Genomic DNA, 18,243 nt, shown 5'->3' on the forward strand with positions numbered 1-18,243 from the left:
AATGTTGTGTAAGTACTCATGGCTGCTTCACTACCTTCCACAGCTCTGTCCTGAGCTTTTGCAATTAGCAGAAACCCAGTTCTTCCACGATAAACACAGTAGCAGTTTGGTCCCACTTTGTTTTGATGTGACAACCAGCTCTGATGAAAAGATGCTCTACAGTTTTATGAAGACTCTTTCCAGTCTTCAGGTTTGCAGGCAGTTGGTACAGAGATAAGACCAAATAATATATAATACAACTATTTTGCCATTGAGGCTAATGTTCAACTTACTCACATGCATGTTTCTTTGCAATCACTGTCTATGTGATGCTCTTAAGACATCAGTATTAAAATAAACTTACCCACATGCAAAAATTAGGAAGTTCAAACATGATTCTTTTGTTATATGAAGATGATGTCTAGCCTGTAAAAGCAGAGAGCCAATAATAGTAACACTGATAATTAGTATCAGTGTTAAAATTTGTATGGTTCTTTATTGCTTATAAAGCAAACCACAGAATCAACACAAACCTCTTATGAGGTAGGGTCCATCCCCATTTGTTTTAGAGAAGACTCAGAGAAGTTGTATTGTTAATTATTAACTCACTTAGCAATATGCAGAATAGGATAGTGTCAAAAAGACAGGGTTTGAAATCAGATCAACTTTCAATTCCATTTCTGCTGTTTTACTATCTGTGTGAAAATGGCCAAGTTTCCTAGGCTCACTAATTTTCAATTTTCTTATCTGTGCATTGGGGCTAATCAAAGTATCTACCCATAGGGCTGTAGTGAGAATTAAATAAGATAATTCATGTAAGGCACTAACTACAATATCTGTAGCATAACTGTTGCTACAAACGGTGGTTGATATTGTTATAATATTATTACTGCTTTTTATCTTCTATTCTGGGTGTTGTGGTAAGTGCTGCTGTACAATAGTAAAAGTTATAGTCTAATGCATGTGCATAAATATTCACAGCTAGTAGATAGAAGAGACAACACACATTTTCTGTTTCTTAAGCCTTAAACCAATTTATTTTTAAAATCACCAATCTCTTTGCAGTGAAGAAAAGTGAGAAATTAAAAGAAATGCAAATAAAAGCTAGTTAAGGTAATGCTGGCTTCTCGTCAGTTGTTCAAAGTGAAAATGTCATTACTGTATTCCTGTGTTCTAGGCAGAATTCCTTTTTTTTTCTTTAAGGTAGAAACCATTTTTATTTCCCAGCACATGAACCAGACTGCAATAGGGCTTGTTTGCACCGTGGCTGGCTGATTCTTTTTTTGTGGAGTCATCACAGATTTAGAATTTTCTCAGGCAGATGTTGAAATCTAGATAGAAAAATTTATCAATGATATATTACAAAGACTATTCATCTTGAATACGATACCATATTGCAAACTGTCTTGTTTAACAGGCTTACAGAGTAGTTATGGTTTCCATAGAAACAAGACTAAATCCTTCCTTTAGTACAGTCCCGGAGGTCTCAGTAGACCTGCAAAATATGCCATGAACTGTCAAAACACTGCTTCTACAGACATACGGAGAGCAGCATTTGTTGCTCCATCAAGCTGTCCTCGTGTGGCACAGTGTACTGAAAATTTTAGTTAAGATGCTAATTTTTACAGAGAAAATGCATCATCTTAAATGTTTGAGTTCACGCTTTTACTGCAGTGTTCAAGAGGCCAGTAACCCAAAGAGTTAAATCCAGCCTTTCATATACTGTACATGCAACTTTTAATAGAAGAGTTGTTCAAATGCAAATTCATCTGCTTCTTCATACTTGACTTGTCATTTCATAGTAATTATGCTTTACTTCCAACTTACAAATTAAGTCATGATTAGTTTTCATTTGATAGAAAGAGGCAGCAAACCCTAGGAATTTTAACCACTGCACTGCTAGAAAGCCCTGGAACTTACTTAATTCATGCTTCTTTCATTGTAAATAAGGATAAAGACATAAATTGACTCACATTACAGGGAAGCTCCAAAATACACAGAGAAGTAATTGCAAGGGATACAAAAATTCAGACTTTAATATCCTGTTTTTAAATGAAGATAGAATGGATCATCACTTGGAAATGGTCAATTATTATGGATCAGAAATAATAAATTCTGGATAGTGAGATTACAGTAGTAAGACCAGGTCTTATGGTAACTGAAGTGGGTACATAAGGAAGGTAGAGTGAAAATTAGCTACTGACAAAGCAAATATGTGAACAATATATAATTTCAGCATAATTTTCAAAAGCTTATTTGTGTAATAGCCAATTCTGGATTAGGTCAATGACCTTTTTGTCAATGAATAATTTTTACCCTTTATTACTATTTTTTCTCTTTACCTTTGACCATTTAGCTACTCATTAGTGTGCCATTAAGTGTTATTACTTTTTTCTGTTTATAAAAGTAGCACATACATATTGCAAAAAGATATAGTGAAATTCAGTAATTTACAAAGAGTAAAACAAAACTCGACCATAATCTCATTACTAAGAAACAACACTGCGGGGCGCGGTGGCTCACGCCTGTAATCCCAGCACTTTGGGAGGCCGAGGCGGGCGGATCACGAGGTCAGGAGATGGAGACCATCCTGGCTAACATGGTGAAACCTCGTCTCTACTAAAAATACAAAAAATTAGCTGGGAGTGGTGGTGGGCGTCTGTAGTCCCAGCTACCCGGGAGGCTGAGGTAGGAGAATGGCGTGAACTCAGGAGGTGGAGTTTGCAGTGAGCAGAGATCGTGCCACTGGACTTCAGCCTGGGCGACAGAGCAAGACTCCCTCTCAAAAAAAAAAAAAAAAGAAAGAAAGAAACAGTTACCATGTTGGTCTACTTCTCAGAATTTCAGAATTTGTGCATATATATTCATATAAATAGGTAAACTGTTGAAGACAAAAAAAGGGGTCTTCCATATTCTTCCATTTGTGACTATTTTCACTTAATACTTGCTGGATTTTTTACATCAATAAATAAGGATATTTATTTTTAATTGCTAAATAATATTCCATTGATCTGGTCATTTATTAAGTAATTATTAGTTCTTATTATGTATCAGCTCTTCTGCTAGTCCTGAAGCACAGTGGTGAACAAAAATGAAAAGTCTCTTAATTTATTTAACTACTGTTTTGTTAGAGGCTAATATTGTTTCCCCATCTTTAAATGGACTTTTGGTCTTGCCCAGAACACTTGGTAACTGGCAAAGGAGTTGAGGAGAAGATAACATTATTTTGAAAAACCAGAGCAAAACCTCCAGAAAAACCTTTGCTACTCAGTGTATTAAAATAAAATCCTTTCTTTCTGTACCTATTATAGCAACAAAACAACAGTAGGCACTTAATGAGTGCAGTCTAAATAAGTTCCAGATATTGGATTTTTTTAATTCTCAAAATTGCCCTATGAAGTAGATACAGTTTTTGGCTGTACTATTATTCCCATTTTATAGCCAAGGAAAATGAGGTACAGAAAGGTTAAGTAACTTGCCTAAGGTCACAAAATAAATAAATAGAAAGACTGGGATTTGAGCCTGGCAACCTGACTTCAAATTAGGCTACCTCTTGTTAATACTGAACTTAGCATATAAGTGTATTATTGAAGCTTGTATGTGTTGTAATTATTTTTCACGTTGGACCTTTAAGGGCAGAGGCCCTTTTATTAATTTCGTGTGACTCAAACAGTGAAAGATTTATAAGAGGCATCCTGTAACATTTTGAAGAACGAATAAAAGAATACATGAATAAATGCCATTTGGAAATGTAACGTATCTCTAAAGAATGTAAGATTGTGTGGGGAATAGGTGTTCAGAAAATGTTATGAAAATTCAAAATTCTTCCTACAAAAGCAATCCTTTTCCATTGGTAGGAGGGCCCTGTATTCTAGGATCAGCTGTATACTGACCAGCATCAGACATACACCATACACTTCCACTCTATTCTAGCAAACTTGAAAAAAATCTAGATGAAAAATCATTCAATCATCTGCATGTTATGTGGCTGTCCATTATGTATATGTATGATGAAAGGCCTGTATTTGAAAATATTCAGATGTTTGGTGTCATATCAATTCAACAGTTTTTACTGGATGAAGTTATACTTTTCATCCTGAAATTTTCATTTACTCTTGACACTACTTTTAAAACTTTTATTCAGAGATAACTAAGGGACACAACTAGTTTAAAAGTTAGAGAAGGTTGGGTGCAGTGGCTCACGCCTGTAATCCCAGCACTTTGGAGGGCGAGGTGGGCAGATCACGAGATCAGGAGATGAGACCATCCTGGCTCACACGGTGAAACCCTGTCTCTACTAAAAATACAAAAAATCAGCCGGTGCAGTGGCGGGCGCCTGTAGTCCCAGCTACTTGGGAGGCTGAGGCAGGAGAATGGTGTGAACCCGGGAGGTGGAGCTTGCAGTGAGCCGAGATTACGTCACTGCACTCCAGCCTAGGTGATAGAGCAAGACCCTATCTCTAAAAATAAATAAATAAATAAATAAATAAATAAATAAATAAATAAATAAACAAATAAAATAAAATAAAATAAAATAAGTTAGAGAAAACAATCTAGCTGTTGGATGATGTTGAGTGCCTTTCCTTGCAGAATGGGCTTTTGTCTAAGGATGAAAGAGTTGACCTCCAAGTGTATGCTGCTGTTACTGATGGTTCTGTGCAACTCAGCTGGCTAAGTAGCTCTCCATGGGGCTGGTAGGGGCTTTTTGGAAATTCATTGAGGAGGATTTGTTTGTCACAATGATAGAAGAGAAGAGTCATTGGCGTTGTAGAGCTCTCAGCCAGAGATACTAGATAGTCTTCACTGTGTGGAAGAGTTTGCACAGCAAGGGTTTGTACCATGTCTCAAGTGACTTTTAAATATTAAAAATGTATTGTTTTGTTATATATTACTTCTTTTAAATTTACCATTGAATTATGTGGGTAGCTAGATTATTTTGAATTTATTATCTGGAGAGTTAAGGGGGCTCTAGAGAGTATTTCCTTTACAAGGGGAGCACTGAGTTTCAAAAGGTTGAGTATCCCTAAATCAGACAAGATACCTTAAGAATTAGTGTTTCTGGAGGACAGCAGGATTCCATTTTTCTTAGAAATAGAATTTCAGGTGAAACTTAGTAGGGCGAAAGATTTGGTAAATAGCCAGTGAGAATTCTTGAATTAGTGCCTGGGATATTTAGTCTCACAAATATCATCCTCATTTCCTTAATTCTGCTGTTTTTTGTTTTTTTTTTTTCTCATGTCATTTCACAGCAAATACGAAATGTGATAGAATTTGGGGAAGAAGGATTTTCCAAATGTTATTAGAAGGACGTGAGTTTTACAGCCTGGAATCTAGTGGACATCTCCTTGCTTTATGTGTGACATGATCAGAATTTTTCTCGAGGAAGATAAATCTGATAGTGGGATATTGCCTAATTTCAGATCAGAAAAACCACGTCTCCCAGATTGGGTCACTCATTGTAGAAGGGAGTAAAAATAAAATAACATTTGTCCTATTTCTTCATCCTTACACAGATCTTTCTTTTTTGCTTTTGATCATGCTTCCTGATTCTTAGGACTCTTCATTTCTTCTCCTGCAATCTCAGGGGATTATGTGGGCAAGAAAGTTGAGCAAGTGATTGATCTGGGACAGCTCTTAGTCTTGGCTTCATCACTTTATTTTCTTACCTTCCTGTGGAAGGCAAATTGCAAGCTTGTTTCTTCTTGTTACTTTCTAGGTTAACTCCTCTTTAGAGCTGGTATCCTTGGGGCTGTGTGAATGTAACATTTTATACCCAATGATTTCAGGATCTTAACTATTATTTTGTTGGAACAGATTTTCAAAAACATTCTCACCCTAAAATAGTCTATGCCTCAAAGAAGCACCTGTACATCTTTGCATTTCTTAACAGGCATCTCACATCTTTTGCATAAAGGAAAATCTCAGTAGATAACCAGCTACAGTCTAATTTAATCCTCAACAAGCTTGGTATACTATAGAGTATTATCTTAAGAAGGCTAGGCATATCCTGCTTGTATAAGTGATTAAAATTCTAAACTGCTCTTCTACCTGCACAAGGACAGATTCCTAACTGATCTCTTTATGTTTGATTGACTCTTTTGCCCTCTCATGTTTGCAAGAAGGTAAACTTTTGTAAAACAAACATATTCCTATGGGTTTTTGTGGTGGTGTTTGTTTTGTTTTTGCAAACACAAAGATAAAAGCAAAACAGAAACAAAATCACTACTGAGGAGACTGGAACATGAAGAGAATGAGCCAAAAGGCTGGAGAGGAGAGGAGGGCAGAGGGTTCCCAAGGTACGGGAATCGAGTGTTAAGTGAGGCTAATATTTCTAATGGCCTCCCCCCCTTTTTTTTTTTTTTTTTTTTGAGGCGGAGTCTCGCTCTGTCGCCCGGTCTGGAGTGCAGTGGCCAGATCTCAGCTCACTGCAAGCTCCGCCTCCCGGGTTTACGCCATTCTCCTGCCTCAGCCTCCCGAGTAGCTGGGACTGCAGGCGCCCGCCTCGTCGCCCTGCTAGTTTTTTGTGTTCTTTAGTAGAGACGGGGTTTCACCGTGTTAGCCAGGATGGTCTCGATCTCCTGACCTCGTGATCCGCCCGTCTCGGCCTCCCAAAGTGCTGGGATTGCAGGCTTGAGCCACCGCGCCCGGCCTGGCCTCCCCTTTTTAAAAAATCATGTTAAAAAAAACTTTTGCAACAACACAGATGCAGTTGGAGGCCATAATCCTAAGGAAATTAATGTAGGAACAGATAACTTAATACCACATATTCTCACTTATTAGTGGGAACTAAACATTGAACACACAGAGACATAAACATGGGAAAAATAAACACTGTGGACTACTAATCAGGGGAGGAACGGGAGAATGGGTTGAAAAACTACCTATTGTGTACTATGCTCACTACCTGGGTGCTTGGGTGATGGAATCTGTACTTTAATCTTTAGCATCATGCAATATTCCCATATAACAAGCCTGCATGTTGACCTCTTGTATCTAAAATAAAAGTTGAAATTAGCAAACAACCAAAAACACCTCAAGGCCCCCCAGGTTTAATCCTAGGTGATTTAGATTTATTTGAGCAGCCACATTATTCTAATTCTTGATTTATTGTTAGGACAAAAATTCCCTAAGAAGTAAAGGCCCTGAAACCTCTTGGCAGGTCAAGGTGTTATCAAGGGTAGTCTGGGAATGCAAACTCAATAATACATTAAAATCCATGAAATTCTTGCTGAGATTAGCTGTCACCTAGCAAGACCTTGAGGGAAAGGACATTGGAGGAGGGAAGGAGGAAAAGATCAGGAAAGATTCCTGGGTGAACTTTGCTGGGGAGAGCAAGTGGAATCCATCAGGAAACTGCCCAAGGGCTCCAACTGTTGGTGGTTGGGAGGTGCTTAGAAGGCAGTAGAAAGACAGCTGACAAAGGGGGTTGTGGAGGGCTTAGTGGTAAATTTCTCCAGTATGTGGTACTGCCCAGCACAGTGCATAAAGCATAGTAAGCCAGTCCCACATACTGGTGAATTCCCTTTTCTCACAGCTTCCTCTAGGATGGGCTTGTCCTGTAGCCTCCAGAGTAGCTTCCCAGGGCTTGATTTGTTTGGACTAAGATGAGCTTTGTATTCTTGATCCTTTTGTTTGCTCAGTTCTATGACTCAGGGTTGTGTTAGCGTCTCTGCTTTCCCTACTGGACACCACATACATTTTGACCTCAATCCAGGACTACTCTAGCAGCTCTCTGGTTGTGTGTTTGTGTGTGTGCGAGAGTGTGTGAGTTATAATTCTCCCTCTCATCCTGCCCTCTCCTTCCGTGAGTTCCTGTGTCAGGGCCAGAGACACACACTATTCTTATAATTAATGCACTGAGCTTCTTGCACATGATGTAGAGCCTAATTTTACATTAAACAGCCTCAAATATTATCAGATTACTCCATCCCAAGTAATACAATCTTGCAAAAAATTTTATTCTTGAAACTAGAGTATAAAGAGAAACTGCCATCCTTAAGAAATGCAATTCAGAAGGCTCAAAATTTTGCTTTGGGAGGACAATTTCCTGGTAGGCTGCCAGACCCTCTGTGCTGATTTTACATCCATTAGGGGTTTCTTTGTTTGGATTACTGTTGCTGACATTCCTACTTCAAAAGGGGCATTGACCCACTTTCACAACCCTTGTCAGATGTGGACAAAGAGCTTTCTGAAAATTGCTTTACAATGGCTGAGTTGAATGTCCACACTCACTGTATTAAATTATTTGTGATGACAAAGGGAAATAACGAGTTGAAAGTGCCATCTATAGTGGTGTCTTCACAAAGTGTTGCTTTACTTTTTTTTTTCAATGTAGTCTGCAGAATGGGTCTTCAGGTTACTTATAACCATGAAAATGGCTTCTCTGAGAATCTGGGTCTTGCAACTCAAATATGATGTGAGCGTTCTGTGCTCTCTTTTCATAGGCTGCTTTTTCTTCCTTATCCTAGGTCATGTTTTAGTCACAGGAAAGAAGGTATTAAATGTTTCAGAGAGATTTTAGCTCAGAGACTGAGCTGAAAATGAAATCCTCCTTGCTTTGAAGATGTGGAAGCCATAATGATTTCTGAGCAATGCCACTACGTTCTGCCATGCTTCCTTAGATCAAAGTTTTTATTTAAATGCTTCATACCCAATAACGTGAGAACTACCCTTTCACAATTTATGTTTTCCTAGGAAAGTTTGTAGCCTCTACTGTACATATCTTACACTTTTATAGAACTTTTGACCTCTTCAAACACTTTTCCAAAAGGTTTCTCAATCTCTCCTCTAGGCCCCTTGCTCACCATATGGGTATAAATTTTCATGGTACGTAAGAAACTTAAGATCTAGATAATTCTTTCACAATTGATGAGCAGAAACGTGAGAATTCATAAGAGTTCTACTTCCAGATCTAGCCTAACCATTTTTTGTAGGCCCTTTGGGAAATGACCTAAAATTCTCCAAGTAACTAGAGATTGAGGTTAATAGTGCCTATTTTACCATGTAGGACTGCTGAAAGATCAAGATCTGAGATGCATATTTAAGTGTCTCTCCGTGGATGTGGTGCCTGAATTACATAATGGGGATGCCATTTTCATTCTTAGGTTGATGCAGACAGGGAAAACATAGGATATACTAGATTGACAAGTCTGTGTGCCATAAACCCATCTATCTGTATCCTCTTGTATTTTATTTTGTCTTTTACTTTTTAAATAAATGTTCATGTTGGAAAATCCCAGTCTGCCTTGCTTTGTGAGGCCAACAGGAAAAGAAACATTTCTACTCATGTCGCCCAGTCAGTTCTGTATCCCATATTCCAAGAAATTCTTGGGGGGAGTTCCTTAAAAACTATTTTATTCGGTGTTAGGGCAATTCCTTTTTTCTATTTTCCCTCTACCTCCACACCCTTATTGTCCCATTCCTTTTGTGGGTAGGAGTTGGAATCATAATCTATACACTTTGGATGCTATTGGTGTTTGAAATGTAATAGTATCTTCAGAGTGAAAAAGCAAAACTGGGGAACTCTTTTGGAGAAAGGGTTATTTACTCATCAATTTCCACCATAATGAAAAATATAATGCAGCTAATTTAAGAACTCCTATGTGGATAGGCTTATCCCCCTTCTTTTGGAGGTAAATAAGGCGCAAAGCCTGTCCATGTGGACCCGAGCTCCAGGCCCACTTCAATTAATGCAGGCTGTAGACCTACCCCTATGAACCCAGGCACCAGGCCAGAATGCCTGAAGTCCCCACTAACAAGCTCAACTGTGGACTGTGCCAGCAGCCCACCCAGAATCTCAGGATTGGCTGACTGGTGAAGGACTTTCCCTGATTAACCCAGCCTGTAACGACTGAACAATGTGTCTGTTTCTTCAAATGCACAGACACTAACACAAGGTCACAAAGATTATGAATCATCAGGGAAACATGCCACCACCAAGGGAAAAAAAAAAAAAAAAAAAAAGTCCACTAACCAACCCAAAGAAATGGAGATCTATAAACTACCTAACAAAGAATTTAAAATGATCATCAGTGAGGTACAACAGAATACAGATAGAAAATTAAATGGAATCAGGAAAACAACATATGAACTTCAACAAAAAGAAACTATAAAAAAGAACCAAACAGAAATTCTGGAACTGAAAAACAGAATGGCTGATCAGAAAAATTCCATAGAGAACTTCAATAGCAGACTTGACTAAGCAAAAGAAATAATCATTGGGTTTAAGGACAATCATTTGAAATTACCCAGTTAGAGGAACAAAAAGATAAAAGAGTGAAAAAGATAAAAGAGTGAAAAAAGTCTATAGGACCTATGGGCTATATCAAGGAAAGCAATATAAGCATTATGAAAATTTTAGAAGAAGCAGAGAAAGGAGGATAGGGACAGAAAGATTATACACAGAAATAATGAAAGAAAATTTCCAAAATTTGGATAGGGAAATGAACATCCAGCTCCCTGAATTCCAAAGAACTCCTAATAGATTAAACATAAAGAGATCTTCACTGAAGCACATTATAATCAAATTCTCAATGGTCAAAGACAAAGAATTTTGGAAGCAGCAAGACAGAAGTGACTCACCAGATGCAAGGGAACCATTATAAAACTATCAGTAGACTCCTCAGCAGAAATCTTGCATGCTTGGAGAGAGTGGCATGATATATTCAAAATTCTGAAGAAAAAAGCCTGTCAACTAAGAATACTAGACCTAGTAAAGCTATCCTTCAGAAGTAAAGGAGACATTAGAACTTTACCAGACAAAAGCTGAGGGAGTTCATCACCACTAGACCTTTCATATAAGAAATTCTAATGGTAGTTCTTCAAGTTGAAACAAAAGAACACTAACAGCATGAAAACATATTAAAGTATAAATATCACTGTAAAGGCAAGAATATTATCAAATACAGAATATTCTAATACTGTAATGGCAGTATAAAAGTTAAAGAACAAAAGTATTAAAAATAACTACAATAGCTACAATAATTTGTTAATAGATTCACAATATAAAACATATAAATTATGGCATCAATAATGTAAAATAGAGGAAAAAGTTAAAGTATAGCATTTTCCTTGAGGTCACAGTTAAGTTCTTATCAGCTTACTATAGATGATTATAACTATAAGATGCTTTGTATTTTCTCATTGTAAAGAGAAAAATGTAGTAGGTACACAAAAGAGAAAGGGAAAGGAATCAATACATACCACCATATAAACCTAATGAATCACAATGGAAAGCAGCAAGAGGAAAAAAAGAATCTTTTCAAGCACACACAGAACATTCTCCAGGATAGACCACGTGTTAAGCCATGAGGAAAGTCTTAACAGATTTAAAAAGATTGAAATTATATCAAGTATCTTTGGTAACCACAATAGTATGAAGTTAGAAATCAAAACTAGAAAAAAATTGGAAAATTCACAAATATGTGGAAACCAAAAACATACTGCTGAATAACCAATGGGTGAATGAAGAATTTTTTTTTAATAAAAAAATCTCTTGGCATATGATGGTTAATTTTATGTGTCAACTTCACTGGGTTAAGGCATACTTAGATAGGTGGCGGAACATTATTTAAGTGTGTGTGAGGATAATTCTGGAAGAAATTAGCATTTGAATCCACAGACTGAATAAAGAAAATCTGCCCTCACAAATGTGGGCCACCATTATCCAATCCACTGAAGGTCCACCAGAATAGAACAACAAAATGGAGCACAGGAAAATTTGCTCTCTCTTCTTGAGCTGGAACATATATCTTCTTTGCCCTCAGACATTGAAACTATGGGTTCTTGGACCTTCACAGTGTGGACTTAAATCAGTGCCCTCCCCACTGCACACTTTCAAGCCTTCACATTTGGGCTGAATTTCACCACCAGCCTTCCTTTGTCTCTAGCTTCCAGATGGCATATTGTGGGACTTCCTGGCCTCCATAATAACATGAGTCAATTACTATAACAAATCTCCTCCTATATATCTATATATATCTTATTTGTTCCTTTTCTCTGAAAAACCCTAATTAATAAATGAGACACAAAAAATAAAAGCAACATACTAAAATTTATGGGATGTTCAAAAGTAGTTCTAAGATATTTTATACCATTAAACACTTAAATGAATAAAAATGAAAGATCTTAAACAGCCTAATTTTATATCTCAACAAACTAGAAAAGGAAACCTCAAATTAGTAGAAGAAAGGATACAATAAATATAATAAAGATCAATACAGATATAAATAAAATAGAGACTAAAAGAGCCATAGTAAAGAAAAAATTAATAGTTGTTTTTTAAAAGATAAACAAAATTGACAAACCTTTATCTATACTAACTAAAAAAAGGAGAGAAGAAAAATACATAAAATCAGAAATGAAAGAGGAGATGTTACCTTGATACCAAAGAAATAAGGATCATCAGAGACTACTATGAACAGGTACTTGCCGATAACCTGGAAAACCTAGAAAAAAACCCCTTTTTTTTTTTTTTTTTTTTGCTAAAGCTTTGGCTAACTTTCTCAACATATCCTTTTAATCAGCAGATGTTATTATTATTTGGCATTCTAGAAAATCAACAAGTAAAATGCTCTGAGAATTCAAAAAACTGTTGCCGTCATATTTCCTCTTGACTGGCCTGTTTTTGCTTTGACTGGACCGTTTCCATTTTGTGGTAACCATTGCTTTGATGTACTTTGTCTTCAGTAGAAGAACTGCTTCAGGATCTTGATCCCAGTTGTTTAAAATTTCCATTGAAAGCCCTGCTCTTATCTGCAGCTAATCTGGGTGCAATGGTTTTGGCACCCATCAAGTGGAAGGTTTCCTCAACTTTTATTTTTTAGTCAGAATTGTGTAAGATGAACTAATTAAGATGACTATGGTGTTGCCTGTTGTCTCTGCTGTTAATCGTTGGTCCTCTTCAATTGGAGAATGAACAAGATTAATTTTTTCCTTGCAAATTAATGTGGATGGTCTGCTACTGTGAGCTTCATCTTCAATGTGGGCTTCATCACCTCATCCTTTCATAAAATGAGTTATTCATTTGCAAACTGTGGATTTCTTTGGGGCATTATCCCCATAAGCATTTTATAAAGCTTAAGTGATTTCACTATTCTTCCACGCAAGCTTCACCATAAATTCGATGTTTGTTCTTGCTTCAGTTTTAGCAGAATTCATATCCTTTGATAGGGGCTGTTTAAAACTGATGTCTTATCCTTCTTAGTGATTCAAACTAGAACTTATTTAGACATGTTGTAATAAGTTGGTATAAGCTTATTTTGGCAAAAGAAATTTTTGAAATCGATGCATAGTTTTTCCATAAGATGAAATTTCCACATTTTTTCCCAAAGACCTCTTGTAGATAAGGACCTCATCCAATTCAATAGCAAGAAAACAAATAACTCAGTTTTTAAAAATAACGGGCACAAGACCTTAATAGACATTTCTGTAAAGAGGAGATACAAATGCCCAACAGGTATATGGAAGGGTGCTTAACATTATTAATCATTAGGGAAATGCAAATCAAAACTGCAGTGAAATATCACCTCCTACTTATTAGAATGGCTACTATCAAAAAGATAAAAGATAGCAAGTGTTGATGAGGCTGTTGAAACTTTGTACACTGTTAGTGGGAATGTAAATTGGTGTAATGTAAATTGGGAATGTAAACTGGAATGGAAAACAGTATGGAGTTTCCTTAAAAAACTTAAAAATAAAACTACCATATGACTCAGCAATCACACTACTAGGTATATATCCAAAGGAAATTAAATCACTGTCTTGAAGAGATACCTGAACTCCCATGTTCATTGCAGCATTTTTCACAATATCCAAGATACAGTATCAACCTAAGTGATCATCAATAGATGAATGGGTATAGAAAATGTGGTATATGTACACAATGAAATACTATTCAGCCTTAAGAAAGAAGGAGCCTCTGTTACTTGGAACAACATGGATGAACCCTGGGGACACTATGTTTTTTTATTTTATTTTATTTTATTTATTTTTTGAGATGGAATCTTGCTCTGGAGTCGCCCAGGCTGGAGTGTAGTGGCACGATCTCAACTCACTGCAACCTCTGCCGCCGGGGTTCCAGTGATTCTCCTGCCTCAGCCTCCAGAGTAGCTGGGATTACAGGCACGTGCCACTACGCCCAGCTAATTTTTGTGTTTTTAGTTGAGACGGGGTTTCAGCATCTTGGCTAGGCTGGTCTTGAACTCCTGACCTCGTGATCCACCCGTCTCGGCCTCCCAAAGCGCTAGGATTACAGGCATGAGCCACTGCGCCCGGTGGGACACTATGATAAATGAAGTAAGCCAGGCACAGAAAGACTGATGCCACATGCTGTCACTTGTATGTAGATTCTAAGAAAGCCAGACTCACAGAGGAAGAGAGTAGAATGGTGGTTACCTGAGGCTGGGTGGGGTTGGGGGAGATTGCAGAGATCTGGATCAAAGGGCACAAAATTTCAGTTAGGAGAAATAAGTTCCAGAGACCTATTGTACAACATGATGACTGTAGCTGATAACTGTATTCTGAAATATATATATAAAATGACAGTATATATGACTTTAAGTATGTTATATACAATTTAAAAATCTATCAACTTACAATTGCTAAGAGAATATATTTTAAGTGTTCTCACCAAAAAAAAAGTATGTGAGATAATACATATATTAATTAACTTGATTTGACCATTCCACAGTATACATCTTTCAAAATATCATGTACACCATAAATATATATATAATTTATATTTGTCAGTTAAATAGTAACAATTTTAATAAAGAAGGAAATCCTGTCATTTGTGACAATGGATAAACCTGGATGACATTATGCTAAATGGAATAAACTAGGAACAAATACTGCATGATCTCATTTTTATGTGGAATCTAAAAAAGTTGATCTCATGGAATCAGAGAGTAGAATCGTGTCTGCAGGGGGTGGGGGAATGGGGAAATGGGGAAATGTTAGTCAAAGGTACAAAGTTGCAGTTACAAATCTGCAGATATACTGTTCAACATGGTAACTATAGTTAATAATCCTATAATATATATTTAATATTTGAGAATACAGTAGATCTTAAATATTAGCCCACATAAATACACCCCAGGGTAGCTATTTGAGGTGATGAATATGTTAGCTAGCTTGTGGTAATCATTTACAATGTATAGATATATCAAAATATCATGTATACCTTAAATATATTTTTTATTTGTCAGTTATAACACAAAAAAGCTGGGAAAATGATTAAAAATAAAAACAACACATATGGATATGCTTATACTCCTGTTTTGGAGATAGATATGATTGCCCATTTCATTCCTTTTTTTTGTAGACATCCTGTTAGTACTAGGCAATTTTTTAAATAGCGAGTGAAGCAATTCTGTAGGGCGCTATGGAACCTGCTTTTAGAGAATGGAAATTCCTTTTCTGTTATCAGTTATTATCATTTGGACAGATCTGAATTCCTCAAATGCTTGATTTTGTTATACATTGCAAGAATACTAATATTTTGTTCTTTTGATGTGGTGGGTGGTTGTACACAAAATGAAAGTCAACAAGCTAACCTAGGTGGGGCATGCTTATCAAAAAAGATTAGAAATTCAAGTTTATCAATAAAAGAATGGAGAGAAAAACTCCACTTGGCTTTGTCCCACAGTCGTGGAGAAACCTGGCATTATACCAACTCTCTCTGGGTGCCATTTACTTTTTTTTAGCTTGTAAGAAATGGTGTGAAGAAGTAACATCTTACACACCAAAAAAATAGAAATACAAAAGGCGAGTAAAATACTACTCAACACAACAACATTCCACATGGGTTTATGTTAACTTTACCTGTCTTCAGGTTGGCACAGTCTATCAGCTATCCTGTCACCATCTGGTACTGCTGTTTGAGATCAAATCTTGGCCAATGGTAACATTATACAACCAACATTAGCCAGAGAGGCTGGTTGGATATTACATTTTTTTGAGCAGAGAAAATTGGCACAATCATTTGAGCTCAGAGAGGTGTTACTCTTTTGTGAGGAATTTCTGCTTACTGATCTAGGCTCTACAGGGTTACGCAGGACTTTATGCTTAACATCTTGGCTTCAGCTAGCACAGTGCTTTTTTTCTTGTCTGCTGTATATATTGAGATCTTTTGAAATATTTGGTTTGAAGGGAAAGTTTTCTGCTCTTAGAATAAGCATGTATCCCACTGCTTTATGAATGTCCATATATTTAAAAATAGCATGTAAGTTAATTTGTTTTTTGAAAATGCAACACTTTTAAATTCCAGAAGGGAGCTCATTAAAGATAACCTCTTCAGCTAATTCTTCTAAGAAGAATACATTTTTAAGCTTAATGATGATTGCTAATTTGTTTCCTGAAAATCCAAAATTTTAAAAAATACATTAAATCTGCCTAAAGAAGAGTATGTTTATAAAGTTACAGAGCAATCGTGAATGTCTCCAACTTATCTTCCTTCCCCCAATCTCCATATTTGTCTGTAGCTCTATGCCTTTGTTTATGGTCTGTTTTCTCAAATGCTGACTTGTTTCCTCTTAGTCTTTTCAAATACGCCTTTTCTGTAAGGTCCAGCCAAAAGTTCACTCCTTCAACAAATTTCTCTCTGCTGACTGACAGACACTTTATTTTCTTAATGATTATTTTGTTATGGAATGAACAGTAGCATGTGGTTTTTTGTTTTGTTTTGTTTTGTTTTTTATGAGACGGAGTCTGGCTCTGTCCCCCAGGCTGGAGTGCAGTGGTGCGATCTCGGCTCACTGCAAGCTCCGCCTCCCGGGTTCACGCCATTCTCCTGCCTCAGCCTCCCGAGTAGCTGGGACTACAGGCACCCGCCACCATGCCCAGCAAATTTTTTTGTATTTTTTAGTAGAAACAGGTTTTCACCGTGTTAGCCAGGATGGTCTCGATTTCCTGACCTCATGATCCACCCACTTCGGCCTCCCAAAGTGCTGGGATTACAGGTGTGAGCCACCACGCCTGGTGGCATGTGTTCTTGAGCATTTGTTTGTGGCTGGTAGTATATTGTGTTGTTATTTATTATTCAACATCTCCACCAATGCTGTAAAGAGAGTGGAATGAGTCTAATAGAGAAAGGAATTTATTATTAGTGAGCATCTACTCAGTTCTAGGCAGTGTGTTAGATGCTTGCCCGTGCATTACCCCATGGTGCAGTGATTAAGCTGTGGTCTCTGGAGTTAGACTCTCTGGGTGTAAAATGCGGCTCCTTCGCATGCCAGCTGTGTGGCCTTGGGCAAGCTTCTCTGTTTTCAGTTATTATTTCATATGTAAACTGGAACTAAAGTCACCTCATTTGGTTAATGTGAGGAATAAATTAGATTGTCCATGTGAAAGACTTAGAGTACCTGAAACATTTGAAGCCCTCGAGACATGTTAAATATTTCTATTAATTTAAAGAGTCATGCTATGACATAGACATTCTCTCCATGTTGCAGGTGAAAAACCCGAGCCTGACAGGTTAGAGAAATTGCACAAATTTATGTTCATCTGTGGTGGAGCCAGCATTGGCAAACACACATGCTTTATTCCAGAGCCCAAGCTCTTATTTATTTTTATTATTTATTTATTTTTTATTTTTTAGACAGGGTCTCGCTCTGTTGCCTAGGCTGGAGTGCAGTGGTGCGATCTGGGCTCACTGCAAGCTCCGCCTCCCGGGCTCAAGCGATTCTCCTGCCTCAGCCTTCGGAGTAGCTGGGACTACAGGAGCATGCTAGTATTCCCGGCTGATTTTTTTTGTGTTTTAGTAGAGACGGGGTTTTACCATGTTGTCAGACTGGTCTCAAACTCCTGACCTCAAGCCTCCCAAAGTGCTAGGATTACAGGTGTGAGCCACCGTACCTGTCTTCAAGCTTTTTAAAATAACCATATTGTGGCCGGGCGCGGTGGCTCAAGCCTGTAATCCCAGCACTTTGGGAGGCCGAGACGGGCGGATCACGAGGTCAGGAGATGGAGACCATCCTGGCTAACATGGTGAAACCCCGTCTCTACTAAAAAATACAAAAAACTAGCCGGGCGAGGTGGCGGGCGCCTGTAGTCCCAGCTACTCGGGAGGCTGAGGCAGGAGAATGGCATAAACCCGGGAGGCGGAGCTTGCAGTGAGCTGAGATCCGGCCACTGCACTCCAGCCTGGGCGACGGAGCGAAACTCCGTCTCAAAAAAATAAAAAAATAAAAAAATAACCATATTGTTTTGTTTTAAATTTATATAGAATCACTTATGCCATACTACCTCTTTACATGTCTTTTGCAC

The sequence above is a fragment of the Rhinopithecus bieti genome, unplaced genomic scaffold (genome assembly GCF_001698545.2).
Source record: "Rhinopithecus bieti isolate Rb0 unplaced genomic scaffold, ASM169854v2 scaffold_789, whole genome shotgun sequence".
NCBI classification, from domain to species: domain Eukaryota; kingdom Metazoa; phylum Chordata; class Mammalia; order Primates; family Cercopithecidae; genus Rhinopithecus; species Rhinopithecus bieti.